The sequence below is a fragment of the Tamandua tetradactyla genome, chromosome 13, assembly GCF_023851605.1.
Source record: "Tamandua tetradactyla isolate mTamTet1 chromosome 13, mTamTet1.pri, whole genome shotgun sequence".
Taxonomy (NCBI): domain Eukaryota; kingdom Metazoa; phylum Chordata; class Mammalia; order Pilosa; family Myrmecophagidae; genus Tamandua; species Tamandua tetradactyla.
Genome location: NC_135339.1, coordinates 84,252,400 through 84,275,431, shown reverse-complemented (window position 1 = coordinate 84,275,431; position 23,032 = coordinate 84,252,400). Strand labels below are relative to the sequence as shown.

General features: G+C 49.1%; 1 long non-coding RNA gene across 2 annotated transcripts in view; it reads left to right on the top strand.

The window, feature by feature from the left end:
* Positions 1 to 2,681: 2,681 nt before the first annotated feature.
* The window catches only part of LOC143654380 (uncharacterized), a 62,063-nt gene continuing 41,712 nt past the window's right edge, over positions 2,682 to 23,032 (top strand). The window contains exons 1-3 of one of the 2 annotated variants that reach the window (XR_013161792.1): positions 2,682 to 2,850; positions 7,137 to 7,258; positions 10,014 to 11,765. This is a non-coding gene — a long non-coding RNA (uncharacterized LOC143654380). Of the gene's footprint in view, positions 2,851 to 7,136; positions 7,259 to 10,013; positions 11,766 to 23,032 lie in introns of those variants that run through there. The other variant, XR_013161793.1, reaches the window with a different exon arrangement.

Here is a 23,032-nt window from a genome sequence, read left to right as displayed (position 1 = left end):
TGAGCTCTGCTGGCTGTTTACTAGTGTTAATCAGGGAATGCGGCTTTTTCTCATGACCCTCAGAAATCCACCTGAATGGGCCATTGTACTGGGCGCCTGTGAGCAGCCTCGGCTACCAGCCGGCCTGCTTGCCTGCTCTCTGCCCCTGCACTTGGGGTGGATTCGCTGTTGACATGCTGCTGTTTCCCCGATTCAGAGCATACCAAGGCTTCTGTCTTCCCTTTGATCACTGGACTCTTGCTTTGGCCTGAAGCCCCTGAGGTAGTCTTTCTGCCTACACCCATTCTCCATCCAGGCACACAGTGTAATTTCTCCCAGGCTCAGGAAGCCGGCTGCAGAGGGAGAGAATGTGGGCCTGGGGGCATAGCCAGGGGGGAGATAAAAGCACCCAAACTGTACAACACAAGCTGCAAAGCAGAGTCCCTGTTTGTCTGTGCCAGGCCAGATGGCTGCTGATTTTGCTTCTGCCAGCAGATCCTGAGCCCCACAGGCCATGGGATACCTCAGTAGTGTCTTCTTAGCTTGGTGGATTTCTGCCCAAAGGCAGGAGAAAAAGAAAAGCATTTTTTCTTTGCACTCTTGGTACGGGCCCGAACAGCTTTTTCAGATAAACTTTTTCAGATAAATAAAGTCCTCTTGGCTCCAAGGGCACTTAGGTTCTGGCCACCATCTGGTCTTGGGCTTGACTTTTCTGAGCACCTGAGAGCAGGACGTGCCCAGCACGATGCCCAAGTCACTGGGGAAGTCTGATGCGTTTGTGGGCTGATCCGAGTGGAAACTGGTGGGTTATAGACCGTACTGGTTTCCTGAGGCTGTGGTAACCAGTCAACACAAACTGGGGGACTCAACACCAACTCAGCTTTATTCTCTCACAGTTCTGGAGAGCAGAAGTCCAAAATCGAGGTGTTGGCAGCACAGGTTCCCTCTGGGGGAGGTGAGCAAGACTCCGTCCCAGGCCCCTGTCCCAGCTTTCGGGGGCGTTCGGCACTCCTTGGCACTGCCACCTCTGCCTCTGTCTTCACATGGCTTTCCCCTCTGCCCGTGTCTTTTCCTCTTCTAATAAGGTCGCTTGTCACCGGTTTTAGGGTCCACCCAAAGAATCCAGGACTGTCTCATCTCCAAGATCATAAATGAATTGTATCTGCAAAGGTCCTTTTTCCAAGTAAGGCCACAATCACAGGTTCTGCAGGGGCACAGCTTTTGGGGGCCACCATTCAACCTACAACTTTGATCAAGCCCAACAGAGGGAAGCAGTGCGGCTTTCAACAGGGCAGAGGCTCTACCCTGAAACGTTTTGAGTTTCTCTGCATGGGCTACAAAATGTCCTCCCTCCACCCAGAGCTTCTTCCAAAAGCCAACGGTGGCTTAAGAGTTGGGCTGGATTTCTGCAGGGCATTCAGCTGCCGATAAGATGAGCTGTTTCCTCTGTTACCTCCTCAGCACCTGATGACATGACTGTCCCCATTCTAAAAGCGCCATGCCAGGGCCATCCTCAACCCCAAGAGAAATCTCATTTCCTTAATGATCAAGGCCAGGGGAGAGATGAGTGAGCACCCTGGGTGCTCCCAGCCATGCCAGGGAGGGGCCCGCTCAGTCTCCCAGGCAGAGAAGGTTCCTCTTCCCACGTGCTGCAGGGCACCCTGCTGGCTGCACAACTCAGCCCTGCCACTCACTGGCCTAACCTGGGCAACTTCTGGAACCCTCCACATCTCAGCGTCCCCATCTCGTAGGGCCGTGATGAGGATTAATGAGTCGCTGCATGGGAAGGGCTCAGCAGGGAGCCTGGCTATAGACACCTCACTGATGTCTGCTATCACTACTTGAGGAGCCACAGGAAAGCAGATCTCTGATTAACTAGAGATACTGTTCAGCCTTGAACGTGCTTCCTTAGGAATGAAGGTATGTTCTCGGGTCAACCAGGCAGATTCTAGGATTTGATTCCCTTCCAAGGCTGAAAGGTGATGGCATGTGAGAGAAACGGTGGCATGGTGGTAGGGTCTAGAGAAGGGGACAGGGTGAAGATCAGGAACACGACACCTGGATTTTTGGCCTAACTGACCAAAATGTGCATAGCTTCATTCATTCATTCATTCAACAAGTACTTACTGAGAGCACACTGAGTGCCAGGCTCTGTGCTGGGCTCTAGGGTTCAGTGACGGACAAGAGAGACACAGTCACTGGCGCTTCTGTTCTAACTCAGAGGTGGGTAGAGGCAGCGCCTATGCGTGTAAATAAACGCGGGGATGAGATCGTTTAGGAGAGTGCCTCGGGGGTCTGTGGCAGTGTAAACCTGTAAACAGAGGCTTACACAAATGACCACAGTCATTTGTCTGCTCATGATTCTGCGATTCGGGCAGAGCTCGATGGGGACAGTGCTTGCTCGGCGTCGGCTGCCCGCGGGCTCAGCTGGCTTTGGCCTGCGCCTTCTTCCCTCTCTCAGTGGACAGTGGCTGAGGTCGGCAAGTGAACGTTCCAAGACGCGTGTTCCCAGACGACAGGGCCAAGGTGCAAGCCTCTTTTCGCATCACCCAGGGCTGACGTCCTACCGACCAAAGCGGTCCAAAGCCAGGGTCAGTGAGGGGGTCTGCACAGAGTGTGGAGACCAGGGCTTGTTTACTGAGGGCAACGAGGCAGTGGCCTCCCCCAGATGGCGTGGGGGTCATGATGGCGTGGGGGTCATGAGGGCGTGGGGGTCATGAGGGCGTGGGGGGTGCCGAGGGAGAGGGCGTGGCTCACGCAGACTGGGCAGCCAGGGCACATCTTTCTGAGAAGGGGACATTTGAGCCGAGATGTGCATCATGACCGCGGTCAGACGCGTGGACAGCGGGGAGATGAGTGCTCTCGGCAGAGGTGAGCTAAGATGGCAGCGAGCTTCGCCCTTCGCGGGGAGCCAGCAGGCAGGGCGGGTGCGCCCCGAGGCGGCAGGGAGACGGCGCGTGGAGGGAGGTGAGGCTCAAGGGCTAGGCAGGGGTGGGGGACCACGGAGGGGTTCTAAGCAGAGTGGGGGGCTGGAGATCTGGGGGCTGGGGTGGATTCCCTTCACAGCGAGAGAGACCCGTGTGAGTCTGCTCCCAGATCTCTTCTAGCTAATGCCTCCCTGCGGGGCTGCAGTTGTGGACTCCGACTTCTCTGCTGCGCTTTCTCACCTGTGCAGCAATAAAGACGCAGAAAGTGGCTTCCTGGAGAAAAGACATAAAACCCGTTAGGGAAGAAGTCATGGGTCCGTTCCGTGGGCTGTTTTGTAAGCCTCATTTTCAAACACATCCTGTATGCAAACAGATGTTAGAGGCAGAATAGCTTATTCAAAGGCTCTTTTTGAGCAAAAAAGAAGGGATGTCAGCCATCAAAGAATTACAGAAGGCGTGGTTCCTCTAGTCTAGACAAGACCAACACATAAGCTAAATTCCAGCGAGCTGGCATTACCCAAACCTCAGAGGCAGGGGGAGGGGGCATCAGAATCAAAGTTTTTCTTTTGAATTTAATTAGATTGAGTTGGTTGATATGCTCCTTAAAGGAGGGTGCCGAGTATTTAAAATTACACCAAAGATGGGCCCCCCCCACCTCACTGTTGGGGGGGCCGTGAACCTATCAAACTGTGTGATAAGGAAGCTGCATGTGTCAGTTTAAACTAGTTCAGACCAGCTAGGCTGCGCCCTGCTCTGAGCTGCTGGCGATTAGCTGTCATCCGGCCTGGATGTTTGACAGGCAGGTGGAGGAGGACGCCATCACCGTGTTGGGATGTGCAGGGACAGGTAAGCAGGGGGCCCACTGTTAGCGCACATCGCAGAGGCAGGCGCAGGCCCCGGCACAAGGCAGTGTCTTAGGCGGGGGTTTTCATTTAAATGGCATTTTGGGGGGAAAAGTCAGAATTTAATCCTCTCCCTGATAGACTCATTTCAGTTGCCACTGATCTTTCCAATAAATGAGACGAAGTCTCATTTTTCTTGCTACTGGGGTATTTAATTTTATCAAAGGCTTCAGTAGTGTAATAATTTATTGTAGCAACAGGATGGCTGCGTGTAAGGACTCGCCTGCTTTCTATTAATTTTCTAAACGAATCTCTCCCCCTCACCACGGAGAAGTTGTAACATGCCTTTCTCTGTGGGTTTCGTCCAGACTGCTTTGGAGTCACTATGGCACGGTCATTATGATGTTTATGAAAGACAGTGGGTTTCAAGGAGTTGTGCTTAGGAGGCTTAAAAAGCTTGATCATCTTAATGCCTGGCCCCAGCGGCTTTTTTCGGAACCAGGATCTGGGAATATAGTAATTGGTGTCATTTCCCTTACGCTCTCGCCCCCAACTTTTGTCGTTCTCCTGACTCTTCTTCTGAAATGATACATGTAATAAATTAAAAAATAAGTCAGAGTTAGTCAAGATGTAATGGAGAGGCTGGAGGGAGCTGCCTGAAAATGTGGAGCCGTGCTCCAGTAGCCATGTTTCCTGAAGATGTTTGAATAATGATATAGCTTTCACAATGTGACTGTGTGATTGTGAAAATCTTGTGTCTGATGCTCCTTTTATCTACCTTGTCAACAGACAAGTAGAACATATGGAATAAAAATAAATAATAGGGGGAAAATGTTAAAATAAATTTAGTTTGACATACTAGTGATCAATGAAAGGGAGGGGTAAGGGGTATGGTATGTATAAATTTTTTTTGTTTTCATTTTATTTCTTTTTCTGAATAGATGCAAATGTTCTAAGAAATGATCATGATGATGAATATGCAACTATGTGATGATATTGTGAATTACTGATTATGTATGTAGAAAGGAATGAGCAAAAATAGGAATGTTTGTGTTTGTTAGGTGTTTTTTGGTATTTAAAAAAATAAAATAAAAAATTATAAAAAAAAGTAAATAAGTCAGAACTTGGCATCTTCCAAGGAATTCAGAAGCAGTGTAGAAATGTCTACACTCACATGCACCATTGGGGAAAAGACCAGGGTTATTATGCATGTCGTTAAAGGGTGGGAAACTGAGGCAGGACGAGGCACCCTGAGGGTCAGCAACCAAGTTAAGAACCGTTTCTTATGGTCACACTATGGCCATGCCGAGGAATGCTACTGTGGACATGAATTAAATGTGCATAAATGAGTTAGCAAAAGCACTCACTGAGAATGCCTCCAGAATCAAAGGATGCAGCAGAGGGGTTAGAATGAAAAAGGCTCGGAGGCAAGACTGGGCTTTCTGCTCAGAAAGGGACAAAGGCAGGCTGGAGTGGGTCAGTTTGGGAAACAATTCTCATAAACACCTGCCTTGACTTACACAGTAGTGTTAGATTTGCACTAGAGTAATTTCACTCTTAGCTTGTGACCAGAACTTTTAAAGCCTCCATTTTACCGGGAAATTAAGCTCAGGACCCAAAGATGTTAAGGAACTTGTCCAAGCTCAAGTAAGAAGGGCCAGTAGAATGAAAGCAGTGACGGTTCTAGACCTTAGCTTTACCCACTGAGTCCTCCTGCCTGTCCTGACAGAAAGGACATTGTATGGCCTGGGGAAGGCCCCTTGAGCCAATGCGTTTATCATACTCCAGCAATTATAGCAAATTCTTTATTGATTGAACCAGATTTCAAATCCATTCAGGTATATTGTTTTGTAGGTTTGAGCTAGACCTAGGACTTTTGACAGTGACCTTGATTTGTTTCCCCTAGCCAAAGGGATCTTACTGCTTTCTTTTAAAAAGGGCGGGAGGTGTCAATATGGGGGAACAGTACTAGAGATGAGCCTCTTGTAGAAAGCAATGTTTTTGGCAAAGTATAAACAAATCAAAGACATTTTGGGATATGTCTCATGATTTTGAAAGCTAGAAATCCAAAATGGAAATGTGAGCAGAACCATGCTTTCTTGGGCACTGCGGACCCTCTCGTGATGAGTTCTCCTTCACTCAGTGATGTTCCTTATTTCTTTCTCTGGTTTCTTCTGACTTCAGGCTTCTACTGGTTTCTGGGTTCTAACTAACTACAGCCAAATTTCCTCTTTTTATAAAGCCCTCCAGTAATACCGGTTAAGACCCACCCTGATTCACTTTGGCCACACCTTAACTAATAACATCTTCAAAATATCCTATTTACAAATGGGCTCATATCCACAGAAAGAGATTAAGATTAGGAACAAATCTTTCATGGGGTGAATGCTTCCACCTCTAACAATTATTAAACACAGCCATGAAAAAATATGTATACCAATTTCACAACAAAAATTCTCAGTTGCTTTTACTTACTAGGTATGTTATTTTAAGTATTTAGATATTGAATATATTTTGCCTAACTTTCCTAACAACATAATCAGGGACAAATTTACCATATTGGATTGATGTATCACATTTAAAAAACCACATTGTTTAAAAAATATTTTCTAATTTATCCATTTCAACTTTTTCAGAAATAAAATATTTTAAATGCCATTAAATGCCATCCTTGATAATAGTTCATAGCTGCATCACACTACCTATGTAACTTGTACATAATCACTCACTAAATATAAGTAGATGAGTAACGCTTAATATTACTGCTTGATTCATGAATGAAAATGTAGTAACTTTTATCTTTTGGGTCAAGTTCATTCTGTGTTAGACTACTTAAATAAAGTGTTAACAGAAATGAATTACCTGCTTATTCTTTACTTTTGTTTAGCAGAGCTATATCATTCTGTGACAACCCTTGAAAATTGTCAAAATACTTGGCTTGTCCTTCATTTGTAGTTCAACTTAAGTCTAATAAAATAATTACTGGACTTTAGATAATATTTATTTAAGTATTTTATGAATGGATGTATTTCTATCGTGTGATTCTTTTCAAGGATAACTAATTCTATCTATTTACTAGAAAAAGGAACTCGTGAAAATTCTTCTAATTATAAAATTTTGGTGCCATCAAATATCCTCAATCCATTCATTGTTATATGATGGTTTATTATTGTGGTGATTTTGAAATATGAACACCGATTCTTTGAAAACCCTCCCTTCAAAGGATGGAATCTAATACTCTTCTTCTTGGTACTTAGGGACTCACTTCTTCAGAGTAAAATGTGGCAGAAGTGATGATATGTGGGTAGATGTGTGGATGATGTGTACGTAGACGTGTGGGAGATATTGGTGGCTTCTTCCTTGCTCTCTCGTTCACATGACTTCTCAGGGAAGATGCCACCTGTCGTGTCACAGGGACACTCAAGCATTGCAAAGCTTCATGTGGCAAGGAACTGAGACATCCTGACAGCAACCAGCAAGAAGTGGAGGCCTTCTCTGCACAGCTGGAAGGTGAGATATCTTGGAAGTGGGTGCCCCAGCCCAAGTCAAGCCCAGTCAAGTCTAAAATAACCGCAGTTCCCGTTGACATCTTGCCTGCAACTTCCTGGAGACCCTGAACCAGAACCACCGGGCCAAGCCACTCCCAGATGGCTGAACCACAGAAACTATGAGATGTTAGTCGTTTGTTGTCTTGAGCGATGAAATTTTGGGGTAATTTGTTATGCTGCAATAGGTAATAATACTATTATGAAATATACTGTTTTGTTCATTTAAAAAATATATATTAGAACAACTTTTTTACAAACTTCAACTGGGGGAATATTGCAGGAAATAATAGCTGGGAAGGGGTGTCTCTCCACGCTGCAAGGCTTATTTAAATGTGTCTTGAGCCCTGTCTACAGTAGAAGCTATTGATATGCCTAAAACCACTCATTTCATCCTGATCAGCTGTTCTTGTCCTGACACCCCTCTCTGAGTAGTTGCTTCACTTGGGTGAATGCCGTGGAGATGCTCTGTGGTGGGCTGAGCTGTGGAGATGCTGAGCGGTGGGCTGTGCCGTGGAGATGTTCTGTGGTGAGCTGAGCTGTGGAGATGCTGAGTGGTGGGCTGAGCTCTGGAGATGGGTGCTCTGTAGTGGGCTGAGCCGTGGAGATGCTGAGTGGTGGGCTGAGCTGTGGAGATGCTGAGTGGTGGGCTGAGCTGTGGAGATGCTGAGTGGTGGGCTGAGCTGTGGAGATGCTGAGCGGTGGGCTGTGCCGTGGAGATGTTCTGTGGTGGGCTGAACTGTGGAGATGGGTGCTCTGTGGTGGGCTGAGCTGTGGAGATGCTGAGTGGTGGGCTGAGCTGTGGAGATGGGTGTTCTGTGGTGGGCTGAGCCGTGGAGATGCTGAGTGGTGGGCTGAGCCGTGGAGATGCTCTGTGGTGGGCTGAGCCGTGGAGATGCTGAGTGGTGGGCTGAGCCGTGGAGATGCTCTGTGGTGGGCTGAGCCGTGGAGATGCTGAGTGGTGGGCTGAGCCGTGGAGATGCTGAGTGGTGGGCTGAGCTGTGGAGATGGGTGCTCTGTGGTGGGCTGAGCTGTGGAGATGCTCTGTGGTGGGCTGAGCCGTGGAGATGCTGAGTGGTGGGCTGAGCCGTGGAGATGCTCTGTGGTGGGCTGAGCTCTGGAGATGGGTGCTCTGTGGTGGGCTGAGCTCTGGAGATGGGTGCTCTGTGGTGCTACCTGCGCAGAGCCACCTTCCAGGCGTCTTTCTGTAGTCGCCCCCAGGGCCTGCCGCTCCCGCAGAACTCTGTGCTCCCGCAGTGGCCTGGGAACAGCCCCCACAAAGGCGGTACCATATGCCTTTGCGTATTTGAGCACTGCGAGTTCCCAGTTCAGTAGTCCCCTCATTTAACATGATTTAAGATTTCCTATCATCTTAAGTCAGCTGGGAAGAATTTTTTGAATGGGCAAAGACACTAGGTTAGGCAGTGTTTCTTCCCTTTATAAACAAACACACAAGCTCAGACGCGCACAGCTGACTGTTGTGGAGACGTGTGTGCCCAAGTCACAGCCAAGGGCTCCGCGGGTAGGAACCCTTCCTACCCAAAAGGGACTGCTTGTTAATAGCTGCATTCATGGAAGTTAAAATTAAATTTCTGCAGGTTGACCTATAGCCAACGTCTCCCTCAGGGCTATTTATTTTAGACATCTAAAATGGTGAGGGGTCCACAGCCTGTGGCATAACGTAAGAGAACTGGGGCGTGGGCTCTCACCAAGGCCTCCTTTGTGTTTGCCTCTATGATTTAATGCCCTACAGGAAAAACTTGGCAGCATGTTGGCTTTCCTCAGTAACACGTGGCAATCCTAGGGCATTTTTTTTAGAATCGCCTACAAGGGCAGTTGTTCAAAATTCTCATACCTGGAGGTAAAGCTATAAACAGGGCAGTCTAAGGGGGGAAAGGAGGGGTCAGTTGTAGGTGGCGGGGGGGGGGGGGGGCAGCTTTAGCCTGCAGGGGGTCACTTTTCCTTCAGGGACCAAGGTTGATGTTGACATTGTGCTTTAAAAATGAAAAGCAAAAGGGGGAGGAGACCATTTCTGATAATGCTGTAAAATGGCAATACTCTTATGATACAAAGATTTTTACAATATAGGTTGTTTATTATTAATAAGAAGTAGTAGAATAAAAGCAGTGATAATAATAAATAGGAATAATAAGAAGTAGAAGTAGAAGGCAATTATTTTCCCAGCTCCCTTTAGTTGGAGTAAAGAAACAAGCAAGACCTCTTTTAAAATACCTTTGAAAGGTGCAAAAGCCCATTTGGTTAAGAAATAAATTGCAGAAATGAGATTGGCCTGGCAGACTTCTCTGTGCAGCCTCAGCCAACCCCCTATGCAGTTGCTGGATGCTTTTCAGACTTGATCCTCCCTGGATTTCTGTTCTTGGACTTTTTATTTTTACCAAGAAAAAGAAAAAAACCTACACAGCTAATGAGAGAAATTCTTCCTCTCCCTTCTCGGAACCAAGTCAGGGTTATTTCTCCATTTTCAAATGTTAGTTAAGAAACTTAATAGATGAGGTGTTGGGAATCAGGGAATTTGAAAAGAAAATATTGATGAGTAAATAAAAAGTGATTTACTCCAGTTGGTGAGATACATATTTTATCTCAAAGGATGTATCGAATTTGAACAATCCTACTATTAACTAAATACTGTCTACCTATCTGTATTACTTAGAATGTGGATTTCTATATTGTCACCTGCGGCTTCTCCTAAAATCCTTTAGTGATGCACCAGTGTAGAAGAATTGCAGCTGCTCAAACCTTCAACAAAGTCCTCAGCTCATACCTGGGTTAAGATATGCTTGAAGAAAAAGACTATTCTTGGGACAACTGCCCCAAAGAACCCAGGTTTGTTGTCCATGTTTCATCCAGGCCTCTGAGCTGAGAGGGTAAGAAGAATTCCTCATGGTGGTTGGATTTCCCAGTCCTTTGTCCCTTACCCAGGACCCGTGATTAATCAGCGCATTGTATGTGGGAGCGACCCCAGCTCCTTTGGGCGAATTGAACGAAGTTGGAGCTGTAAAAGCAGAACCATAAATCAGCTCTGTTACAATGGCATAGTTCATGAAAGCACCTAAAAGCCCCATGTGCATTCTTCCAAGTTAATGAGCAACAAGGTGGAGCCCAACTCTTTCACTTGGTGGAGGCCAAGTTAGAACCAAAAGATTGATATGCGAAAATCAGTCACCCAGGAAAATCGAAGCCACCCAAAGAAATACAACCGACTTCAAAGGCCCCCCATCCTTCTCCCATATCATGTTTGATGGATGAACAATTTGTATAAAAAAGCTACTGGGTATGACATGAAAACAGCTGTTTGAACATATTTTGTGCGTGCTCTTTGCAGGGGGACTTTCTCTTTAAAACTGTCCTTAAATCTCCCCCTTGAAGTGTCACCCATATGATATGCTAGAAAACTGATGAGGACCTTTTCTAAAAGATGGGAGGCCCTGAAGTTCTCTTGCTGGCTCATATTTGAGACTCCCAGGAATATCTCCTTCTTGAGGGGTGAGACCCCCCCACACTTTGATAGTAGATTCTTGTTGATGGGTTGGTAGGAGTTTCTCTTTCCCTATGAGGTAATATGCCCCAACCCTCTTAAGTGGAAAAGAAAAAGACAATCAGATAAAAAGGCCAGCACACAATTCATTTAATCTTGGGGATGACCTGGTATGTGTGTGTGTGTGTGCACGCGCGTGTGTGTGTGCACGCGCGCGTGCGTGTGCGCTTGCAGAATTCTAGTTTGTTGGTTTTTTCTCACTATACTTTTTGGCTGACATATGAACCAGGAAACTTTGAATTCTTTCACTCTTCTTTTTAGAGTGAATCTTTATGTGCTAGTTAATGGCTTACTATGCTCCCCAAGGCTATAAAAACGGGGGTGCACAGCCATGGTATATGTGCGTGTATGGCCCTATGATGGGTGTGTCTTCAAGAATAAGCCATGACGTTCCTGAGCCACCTCCTGGCATTGATGGTTTGGGCCAGTGCTGCTGCTACTGCTGTTGCAAAAAGATAGGTCTGAGCCTGTGGGTTCTCTGAGCTCCCCATGCTTAGGTCCTCAGAGTAAAAAATTTGTGCCTGTTCTCCTCTTGCAATCCTCATGTAAAATCCTTCTTGATATCCTGTGACTTCTATGGAAACTCCAGCTTGGCTCACTTAGGCTTTCAGAAAAGGTTAATTCTCTGAATGGAAGGATACTGAACCTTACGTCTTGTGCTCTTGAAAGTCTATGAATGGGGTTTGGGGTTGCAAACCACCCCTGGAGACCATGTGCGCTGTTTTGCAGGTGCACAGGTTTATTTTGGTAGGAAGATGACCGCGCGTTCTCAATGGATTCTCCAACAAGCCTGAGACCTTCCAAAAGTTCATCACCGTCACCCTACCTGGTTTCCTACATCCAATGTCTTTTTCTTTCCAGTCCATCACGTATGTTACACAAGCTCAGCCTACATAGAACATATTTTCCATGCCTTGTCCATACCCCACAACCTCTCACATCTCCCCATTTCCTCCAGGATAATTCACACTCTTGTGCCTGCCTTCCTAATTTCATCTCCAACCTTCTTCCCCACACCTGTCATTCCAGACTACTTGCCATCTCCCCCTGCCCTGCTTATTTGCATCCTTAAATGCCTTCTCACATCCCTTTCCCACATTATGTTTCAAGGCTTGGACAATCTAATTCTTCCATTAAATCCTTCTTCTATCAGCTGACAGCCTCACTCCTTCCCATAGGCTCGTACCATTTATGCGCTCTTTGAATCCTACACCCCCTCTCACAGTGTTGTGTGTTTAGTTTTTCATGAGTCTGTTTTGCCATCCAAATTGCATTGGGAATTTCTTGAAGTCAAAGGTTCATTCATTTGTTCAACAGACATTTATTCAGAGTCTTTTATTCAGGGAGAAATGGGCCTCCCAGTCCTACACACATAGAGTGTGGTCAGTGACACTATAAATGAATGAATGAATGAATTTAGGCCTGAGAAACTTGAAAAGGATACAGCTTTTCCCAGAATGCACTGCCAGGATTTCTGTAGACTTCCATGGCCAAGGCAGAGCATTCAGGGAGGCGGTTCTTACAGGTAACCTGAAAGGTCTTGATAAATCCCAAGCAACAATTTCTTCCCTATCCAGAGGAGACTGCTTTCTCCTGACTCTCCCCATTCCTGGTGAGCTTCTGCTTTGCTGCCTCTAACATGGGGTTTCCTTTCCCATGGAGGGTTGAACTAGAGCAGGATCAAAGATCACCCCATCAACAGAGTTCATAACCTACAGTGGGAAAAGAAAAAGAAAATGCAGATGCCCTTTCTATCCACAGAGCTTTGCAGGATTCTTGGCACTCAGGGCCCAACAGCTAAACTCACATTTCTTTCAGTGTTCCTTCTTTAAAAAGTCCATCCCCGGGAGCGGGGGGGGGGGGGGGGGGGGCATCACCTCCACCCAGGTGGTGGGGAAAGACCTCAAGCTTCAGGTGGGCCTTGAATGCACATGGGGTTGAGTGCACATGGTTTTGAGAGATGGCTTTGAAAAGCCCCCTGAGCTGTTTGTCTTGGCGGCTCCGTGGAGGTTGAGCATCAGCCACCAGAGCCTGGGAGGGGAGGAGAGGGACCAGGCTTTTAGCTTGGTTTTCTTGGCCTTGCATCTTGGTTTGGGCTGGCTGCTGCTGCTGTGCTCCCTTCAAAGGAAAAGGAGTCTGGCCTGAGGCTTAAACCTAAGCTCAGTGAGCCATGTCTTGGAGGCTTAGGGACTGGCCTCCAGCGCCCAGGATCCTGCTCTCCTCTTTGCTGCAAACCAGAGAGCTGGCTCTGCCTAGAAAGGCCCCCGAAGTCCGCTGTTTCTCCCTTCCACCTCCTGCTCACTCATGCCAGTAAAAATAAGAGAGGAAATGACTTTGATGGTGGACCTCCCTCAAAACAACTCTGTGTGTGCAGGGGAACAGCGATTGCATACTTGCATTTTGGCGAATGCTTCAAACCTTGGGCTTTATTTCTTTCAATTTTTTTTTTCTGCTGAAGTCCCCTGCAGGAATCCACAGTAAATATTTAGAATATACTGCAAAACAATGACTGTGTTTTCCGTAGTGGAATGGGAAAAGAGTCACCTTTTACTTGTTAGAAAATGCATAAGAGTGAGTATATGCTCAGCTCTCCTATGTTTTGGGCTGAAATTGATTTCTCTCTTGAGCTTCTGTTTCCATTCCCACCTTCATTCTGGCTCAAGACCTCATAACTCATCTGGACTCAATTCCTGCTAACTCCTGCCCCTCCTGTATGGCCCATAACCCTGTCTTACAGGTTGAATCGTGTCCCCCAGAAATATGTTCTGTCCTAACCTTGGTCCTGTGGGTTAGGTTGGAAATGGACATGCACCCACCCTGGCCTGGAGCCCCTTCCACCCCCACCTTTGTGCCTGGCTCTTTGAAGATGTGATGAGTTAAGATGAGGCCAGACTGGATTAGAGCTGGCCCTAAGCCAACAGGACTGGAGTACTGGAGTCTTTATAAGAAAGAGGGGAAGTGGACATGAACGACGGAAGGGAGAACGCCTTGTGACAACTGAGACAGGGAACTCCGTGGATTGCTGGAAGCCACCTCCAGAAACCAGGAGAGAGGCATGGGACAGATTCCTTCCCCCAGACTTCAGAGGAAGGATGGCCCTGTCAACATCTGATTTCTAACCTCTGCCCTCCAGAACTGTGATTGAATAAACTTCTGCTGTGTTAAGCACCCCCATTTGTAGTATTTCTTTATGGCAGTCCCAGGAAACGGGTATCTCACCAAACCATACCTGAGAACCACACGCACCAGTGTCCCCCAAAGGGCTGGTTAAATTTGCAGTATCTTGATCTCTGTCCACACCTCCAGGTGCTTTGGGAATGGAGCCAAGGAATCTGCATTTCTAACATGCTCCCCATCATGCTGATGCACACTAAGCTGTGAGAACCAGCTGTGACGTGATGCCAGCGAGCTCGTCCCCCACTCTGGCTCCAAGGTTGGGTCCTTAATCAGCTCCCCATGACTTGGCCTCATCCCCATCTAGATCGGCTGGAATCCTACCTATTTTCCAGATCCAACTCAAATGGCACGTTTCCTATGACCTGTGGGAAATTTTCTCACCTCTCGAGCCAGGAATCATCTCTCCTGGAACCACAGGCTTCCCTGAAGTAGGGTCCGGGAACTTCCTGCATCCCTTAAATAAAATTCCTACCAGAATAAGAACACCCACTGAGCCCTGCCACTCTCCTAGATGTTCCTCATGGATAACCTAATTTAATCCTACACTGCAAGTAAAGGCAATATCTTTACCCCCAAACACGTGGAAGATCTCCCTTGTCCATAAGAATGCCAGAGGGCTTCTGCCCAGGGACAGATGGCGAGTGACCCCTATTGTGGGTTGAGCTGTGTCCCCCAGAAAGGATATGTTCCCCAGTACCTATGCCTGTGACGTTATTTGGAAGTAAGGTCTTTGCAGATATAGTTAGTTGAGATGAGGTCTTTTGGGATTAGAGTCCACTCAAATGTGACTGGCATGTTAATGAGAAGAGGTATATTTGGACACACACAGACAGAGGGAAGATGGTGATGATGGGGCCCGAGATTGGAGTGATGTGGCCTCAAGCCAAGGGATGCCAGGAGTCACCAGCAGCTGGGAGAGGGAGGGATGGAGTGTTCCCTAGAGCCCTCACAAGGAGCCTGGCCCTGACGACATCTCGATTTTTGGACTTCTGGCTTCCAGAACTGTGAGAGATACATTTCTGTTGTTTGAAATCCCCTGTTTGTGGTACTTTGTTACTTTGTAGCAGCCACAGGAACCTGGCAGAAGCCCTCAGGCTCCATCAGGAAGGCAGTGCACACGTGGCAGATGTTTGTAAAAGACTGTCCATAAACCTATGGGGGAATAAAAAAGCACCAGATGGTGTAGGTAGGATGATAATCATTCTGAAACAAATATCAGTCACTTCTCAGAGGGACATGCACCCACCCTGACCTGGAGCCCCTTCCACCCCACCTTTGTGCCTGGGGGAGTCTCCTTCCTCTGGCACCATCATTTCTTGCATCATTTGTTCATTTCCCCCCTTTGTCCTGCACTCCAAGCACAGGGTTTGGGCCATTTCCTATTAATTCCTGCTGGCTGAGCTCCTGCAGCAAGACTGGCCCTGCTCGAGGCAGCCGGGTCTCCCAGCCAGTGGGCTAGGGCAGGCCATGGGAAGGAAGGCAAGGCTTGGAAGCAGCAGCTCAGCTCTCCTTTTTAGCCTCCATAATAGAAGAAGGAAAGGTGGGTGTGCAAATCTCTTCCAGAGTCCTAGGGTCGTAGCTCCGCTTTAATACGGTCTGTTAGGAGCTCCCCACTACTGCACACAGGACCTGTTTAACCTCCCCTTTTCCCGACCCAGCCGCTATGGCTTGGGGAGAAAAAGGTTTCTGGCTTTCCCTGAACTGCCCTAGGGAAAGCGTAGCCCGGCTCAGGGTGAAGTCCCTGCCTCAGTCGGCCTTTCCAGCAACAAATGTGTCCCCGGCCCCGCTGCCGCCCAGAGATCAAAATTCGGGCTGTTGGTCCAGCTCTGGCCTCTCAAAGGGCTTCTGGTTTTATTGTCAGGAACTCAACGCCACAGGATGTTCTTGTGGCTTACAAGCAGGCGGCCCCAGCTTTATAGACCATATGTTCTAGAACTGGAGCTGGCATTGGAAGCAGTAGGGGATATTGAACAAATACCCAAATTCAGCCCCAGCCTTGCTGCCACACCTCTGGTGATTTTATAGAGCTGGCAGGGTCTCGCTAAACCCACAGGGGAGGAGGGCAGGGACTGGGAGGAGAACCGTGACTCACCAACCAGGCCCCTGGCAGGGGTGATGGTTGTTCTCAAGTCCAGCCAACTGATCAAAGCATGTGGCAAGAGTCTTCAATCAACTTCAATCAGTTCAATCCAACACTCTTCAAACAGCTCGTTGATTTGCACATCAAATTGATTTCACACACCAAAAGCATCCCCCGATAAGCGACCTGCTGTGCTTTCCCAAAGCCTCATGCACTCAAGGCTGTTTGGGAAGCCTTAGCAACCCTCCTGCAAACCCATTTTAAAATTATATTTTATTTTGTTTTATTTATTTATTTATTTTGTATGCTGTTTGGTAGGGATCACATTTCATTCTTTTTCCATGTTACTATCCTGTCATTGCAGCACCATTTGTTGAATTTTGTGGGGGGTGGGGGCGGGGGAGAACACATGGGCCGGGAATCGAACCCGGGTCTCCTGTATGGCAGGTGAGAATTCTACCCCTGAACTACCCTTGCACCCCTCATATTTTATTTTTATCGATTTATCAAATACCACACTTTTCAAAGCCTCCTAATCATCCTGTGAAATGGGTTCTGTTTTTTTCTTTGTTGCTGTTGTTTTGCATGGGCAGGCCCTGGGAATCGAGCCCAGGTCTCTAGCTCAGCAGGTGAGAATTCTTGCCACTGAGCCACCGTTGCACCACCCATGGGTTCTGTTTTTATCCCCATTTTACAGATGAAGGAACAGGGGCACAGGCTGCTCCAGAGGTGAAGGTACAGACTCTGAGGCCCTTTCCCAAGGGGGCAGGTGAGAGGCTGAATGACCTGCCTTGCACTGGGTCTCCTCCTGCTCGCTGTACCCGTTCTAAGGCCCAGGACATTCTCCTGTAGGGTTAGGCAAGGACAGAAGGCCCTGCCTGACTCTGCCCTCAGCATCTGGCTCCTTGGCTTTCCCGTGGTCCCGGGAAGGTGAAGACCGGGTAGGGGGAGGGCGGAGGGATGGGGGAGGAAAGCAGTTGCATGCCGCACCCATCAACAGGAACGTCAAATAATTTTTGATTCGTGCTGAATGTTTTTTTTAATGTTATTGTGGCAACACATCTATAAACATAAAACTTGCCATTTTAACCTTTTAATCAGTGACATTAATTATATTTGCAAAGTGATGTAACCGGCACCACTATTTCTAAAATGTTTCCATCATCCTAAACAGAAACTCTGCTCCCATTAAGCAATAGCGCCCCATTCCCGCCTCCCCTGTGCCCCGCCCCCTGCCAACTGTTAACTTCTTTACTGTCGCTGGAAATTTGCCTATTCTAGAAATTTCAGTCTAAGCGAAATCGTGCAATATTTGTCTGGCTTCTTTCACTTAGCATAGTGTTTTCAAGGTTCATCCATGTTGTTGCATGTCTCAGACCTTCCTTCCTTTTTACGGCTGAATAATATTCCATCCCGTGGATAGACACGTTTTGTTTATCCATTCATCGATTGATGGACATTTGGACATTTTCCACCTTTGGGCTGTTGTGAATAATGCTACTATGAACACGGGTCTACAAGTGTCTGTTTGAATCCCTGTCTGCAGTTATTTGGGGTGTATACCTAGTGGTGAAACTGCTGGGTCATGTGGTTATTCTGTTTAACTTCTCCAGGAGCTGCCAGACTTTTCCAGGGCAGCTGCACCCTTTTACATTCCCACCAGTAAAGCGTGAAATTCTGGGCAGTACGGTATTTGAGAACCGTTTCAAGAGGTGATTAAAGTTGTTTGGACCTGAATAAGGCCTGTGGATGGTGCCAGGGTCAGTGTCCTGGTTTTGGTCTTATCCTACAGCTATATAGGCTGTCCTAGGGGAGAGCTGGGTGAAGGGTACCCGGGGCTTCTCTGTACTATTTTTGCACTTTCCTATGAATCTATAATTATTTCCAAATTGAAAGGTTTAAGAAATTCCATTGTTTAAGAGGCCAGGAAAATGAAGCGACCTCTTCAGCCCCCACCGGGTGCTGTCAGTCTCAGGGTGTCGCCTGCTCTTGCAGAGGCCCATCCCCCCCCCCCCCCGGGTCCCATCCCCTTTCCCTAGGCTGAGGGTCCTCTGCTCTGTCCTGGAGCTGGGTCCTTCTAAGCTACTTCCTTGGGTGCTACCAGAAGCCTTGATGCGCTTTTCCCAAAAATCTCAGGCACACTGGGCCCTGGGACTCACCGCCCCTCTCCCCTCCCCCTCCCCCAGCACTAAGCTTGCATCCTGCCCCCACCCTGCCCCCAGGCTCCTGCAAGGCTGTTTTGTACCAGTCTCACAATGCAAGGAAGGACTTCCTGTGGGTGTCTCTGGGGGAGGGGAGGGGGCGCCCCAGGTGGAAGGAGCAGCAGGAGCTCTGGGGTGGGGTGGGGGGGTGCTGTGAAGGGAAGAACATCTAGGGACCTGCCCAGCACAGCTTCAGGGTTTACTGTGCATCGGATGAACAGAGGCTGTAGACAAGGCAACCCCAGACCCAGAGAGATGGACCTCACTGCGAACATGGGCATGGAATCCTCAGGCAGCAGTAAACCCAGCATCCCCTTTCCAGGGGCTCTGAGATGGCCAGTGCATGGGGCTGGCACCCTTGGCAGGTTTTGCGAAGCCAGGGCGCGACCTTCTCCTTCTTAAGCAGCCAGCCTGCAGGGGCTGTGCTGACAACTCAGCCTTCCAGCCCTTAGCCACCCAAGACTCTGGATCCGAATTTACTTCTCTCCCCAGACCCTCTTTGGGGGCAGTGAAACCCAATGGGACACAGTGACACCAGACAATTAGATGCCTGACCCTCATGAGCTGGGGGCTGGCTGCAGAGCAGAGACTCCTTGGACTGGCTTGGGCTAGAGCGCTGTTGCGCAGAGCTGATCTGTCACAGTGCTTTCTGGATTAAGCCCCCAAGAGGCCAAGATGAGCCCCCGCATTCCAGAGCCAGCCGCCCGGGATTAGGGGGCGCAGCTTCCACCTGCTGGGACAGCCCTTCTCTTGGCTCCATCGACCGCGGTGTTTTGGGTTTGCTTTTGCTTCGGAAAACAAGCCTGCGCCCCACGTCCTCTGCCTCATGTCCCCGATGTCCCGTGCATGGGCCAGGACAATCTGTCTTCCCTGGGCAGGGACGACCCCTCCCAGGGGCTCCGTCTTCCTTCTTCGTTTTCCCCGCCTTTGTCTTGGGCCGGGTCCTTTGATCAGTGGGGAAGGGGGCTCCGGCGGCACTGGGGGCTGTGTTCCCGAGTTTGGGCCTGGGGGCTGGGCTGGTCGGTCCTCACGGGACGACGCGGCGCTGGGGCGCAAGGCTGACGCTCTCACCGTCCCCCCGGGAGGATCCCCGGCCTGGCCCGGCAGCTCCCCGGCGGGCACAGCTGTGTGCCCGATTGGAAGGTCCCGTGACGCTGAGGCCTCGCTCTCACGTCCCTCGAGGGGGGGGCTGGGGACATGGGCTGCAGCTCCCCGAGGACAGGAGGGACCCCAAGCGGGGAAAGGTAGGGCCCTCCTCGAGCCGGCCCCAGCTCGTTTAAGAACGGTTGAGTGGGCGGGGAGACCTACGTGGCGTTTTTTTAATCACACCGTATTTTAGGGTGACACAGAGAAGGGTGACAGCGCAGAGTCTGCTTGCAAAGTCCCGCCTGCCTTCCCTCCCGGGTCCCAGTGCACGGACTAGGAGCGCGGCTCACTCAGCACGCGGACACCCGCACCCTTCTGAGTGCATCACGAGGCGCGCTTCACCCTTAAGAAAACCCCACTTTACAGATGCGGGAACTGAGGCACAGGGAGGCGAGCACTGAGGTCCGGCCCGAGGGATGGGAGCCAGGCCACGTGGCGGCAGGGTCCTCGCCCTGTCCCGCAGTGCTGCCGCCAGCCTTCTCCGCACCGCAGAAAATTTGCTGAGCCCCTAGGGTGTGCTGGGCACGGGGCTGTGACACACGACACCCCCTTACCGTCGCGCTCTCCTGCGGGGAAGGTGCTTTTACGGCCATTGTAGGGGCGCAGAAACAGACTGGAGAGGCCAGCAGGAGGCAGGTGGGGATTCAGGCTCAGGCGTCTCTGCTCCTTCTTTTTGGGCTGTCCAGGTAGATGGAAGGCCGGGCAAGGTGGACACTGAGGGAAGCTGTGAAGGGCCGACAGGGGAGGGGCTGACCCTGGCGGGACCCCTCTGTGCCCAACCTGGTGTTGGGTGCTTTCCGCCCACTACCCCCTTCTAGGGCCCAGCCCATGCCTCCCCCCCTCCTGCCCGGCCACTTTCTTTATTCTTGCTGAGAGTCTTTGCTGATCACCCCGGCAGGCTCAGTACCTTACCCGCCATGCCCAGGCTCGAGAGCCCCCCCCATACTCTCCCACCCCCTGCCCCCCGCCATCTCCAGGAAACCAGCACCTCCCCCGGCTGCCCCTCTGTCACTTGTCCTTCCATTCTTTTGGTCAAGGCTTGAAACCTTGGGGTCACCTATTACTCCTCTTCTGTCTCCCCTCTACCCCGGTAGCTGCCAAGTCAGAAGAAAGTAGAACCTTCCGGGACACCCTGGGGACCACCAGTAGGGGAAAAGCCTGGTGTGTCCAAATGAGATCCGGGGTCTCTGATAAACACAAACCCTCGCACTCCTGAGCATAAATATGGTTCCCTGGTGGTGCACTGGTTTGAGACCGTCTCTCTCTATCTCTGTGCAGCTTTCATGAGCTTGGAGGGTTCCATCCTCTCCAGACCTCCCTGGAGGCAAGTGACCCCGACATTGGGTTGGGGGGCAGCAGTGCAAGCCAAGTCCAGAGTTGCCCTAGGGAGCTCCTTGCCGTGCGAACCGCCAGCTCTGGTGGGCTGAGCCCTGCCTGGGGTAAGGGGCGTGGATGGGGTGGGAGAGGGGGAGAGGGAGCAGAGGAGGGGGAGGAAAGCAGGGCTTTCGTGGTCATCCCAGGCTGCCACTGGAGGCACACTTAGGGGTCCCCGTGGGTGGACAGGTCCGGCCCAACCTAGGCCTGACATAAGGGTTGGGGCGTTCTCTGCTGAAGCCCCAACTCTAACTCTGGTGAGTCTAAGGAGCCCTCACATTTGGAAAACATTTGAGAGTTTGTCTCACCCTTCACACACACACCTCACCCCACTGCATTAGAAAGTTGGGTTCCCAATGATTGGGTAGGATTTTTAACTAGAAAGGTCCCGAGACAAGTGGCTTCTGCTGACTTTATATTCAGCGAGCAAGGTTTGGGTACAATCTTGATTTTGATGTATATTAATAGGCTTTGTGACATTTAATTTGCTGGCCCTAAAAGCAAGGATTTCATATTTTGCATTCTAATCCTGTTCTCATTCTATTATTATACTGCTGGACATTAAAATATTTAAAATTGTTCTTATCCAAGTGCCCAAATGGAATAGGATAAAAGCTTTTACCCCCAAGTAGCAAATCAAGAGGGACCCAAGTGTATGAGATGCCCCCAGACCTTAGGCAACCTTGCTCCCAAGTGGTTTGGTAGAGAGATTCCAGGGGTATTTTGTACACATCCAGTCACACATGTTAATGCATTCCCTCCCTTCTTACCTGAATAGTCGCATACTGTACTCGCTGCCTCGCACTTGATTTATTACGCAAATATATTAGGTATTGTTTCCCTCATTCTTTTTAATGGTCTGCCTGACCCATAAGTGACAACCACCTTCTAATAATGGACATTGAAGTTGTCCAAGATATTTTTTATACATAAAATTTTTGTTAGAGAAGTTGTAGGTTTATAGAAAAATCATGCAGAGTTCCCATATTCCTCTCCCTAATTATTGCACCTTGCATTAGTGTGGTACGCTTGTTACGACAGATGAGAGAATATTATTACAACTACTGTTTACTCCAGTACGTGGTTGACTAAGGGGCCACTGTCTGTGTTGTATTGTCCTTCTAGAGGCTTTTTGAGCCTTGCTGATTTGGAAGGTGAAGTATGGCGTCTAACAGGATTTAGAATGTGCCTTTTTTTTTCAAGGTTCAGCATCTCTTTATATTTAAGTAAAGACATTTGTGAGTTGGTTTATGTGCATTTGTTGGATCAGCCTTAGATCTCAGCTTTTTGGGCTTCTGTCTCAGGGTAAAACTCTTAAGACCATTCACATTTCCTTACAGTGAAAACAGTTGATTCTAAAAGTATGTGTTAATGACGGCTTGCAGGAGAACTGGAAAAATCCCCTCTAAGTGAGAAAAGAGTGGTCTGAGGAGCAGGAAGGGACAGCCCTTGGCAGAACCGTAAAATTGGCAGTCTGTCATGCATGGAAGAAAATTGTTTCTTTTAGCCTGAGCCTCTCAGCAATGCCCTTGCATCCCAACATAATATTAACTATCAGAGCAGGTAATTCTTTGAGGCTCTATCATGTGCCAGGCAGCGTGCAAAGAAATGCATTGTTTCACTTGGAATAACATTCTGCACAACAGTCTGTGAAGTCAGAACTATTGTTGGCAACCTTTTACATATGAGGAAACTGAGGCACGGAGAAGTTAAGTAACTGGCCTCTCTGGCTGGTGAACATGAGTGGCCTTGGCTCTGGAATGTGGGCACTTTGAAGGGTCTTCCAGGAAGAACATGCCCACTCTCCGTGCCTTCAGAGGGGCAGTTTTGCCTGCCTGTGCGACTAGACCCACTTTCGTTTTAAGGATGGTGAGAAGCTGCTTGGCTTAGGGCTCAGATCTACCCCCACTCCCTCAGACCTCCTTCTGTGTGAGCAATGCAGGCACCTGGCGCTTGGCTGTCCCATAAAAGTTTAAAACTCCCCATCGAGGGGGCTCTGCTCCCCTTCGGCCCCTTGGGTACTCTGGTGGCTTCCCAAGCAGCGTAGGAACTCAGACCTTTTCAGGGAGCCTCCTTGCCAGGAGAGCCCCTTCCCCCCCGTGGAGAGAGTCCACCCTGCACACGGCTCTCTCATGGAGGAGAGCCCGCTTGCCACCTGCCTCTAAGGGAATAGGGGCATCTAGGAGACTTTCTGACTCCACCCAA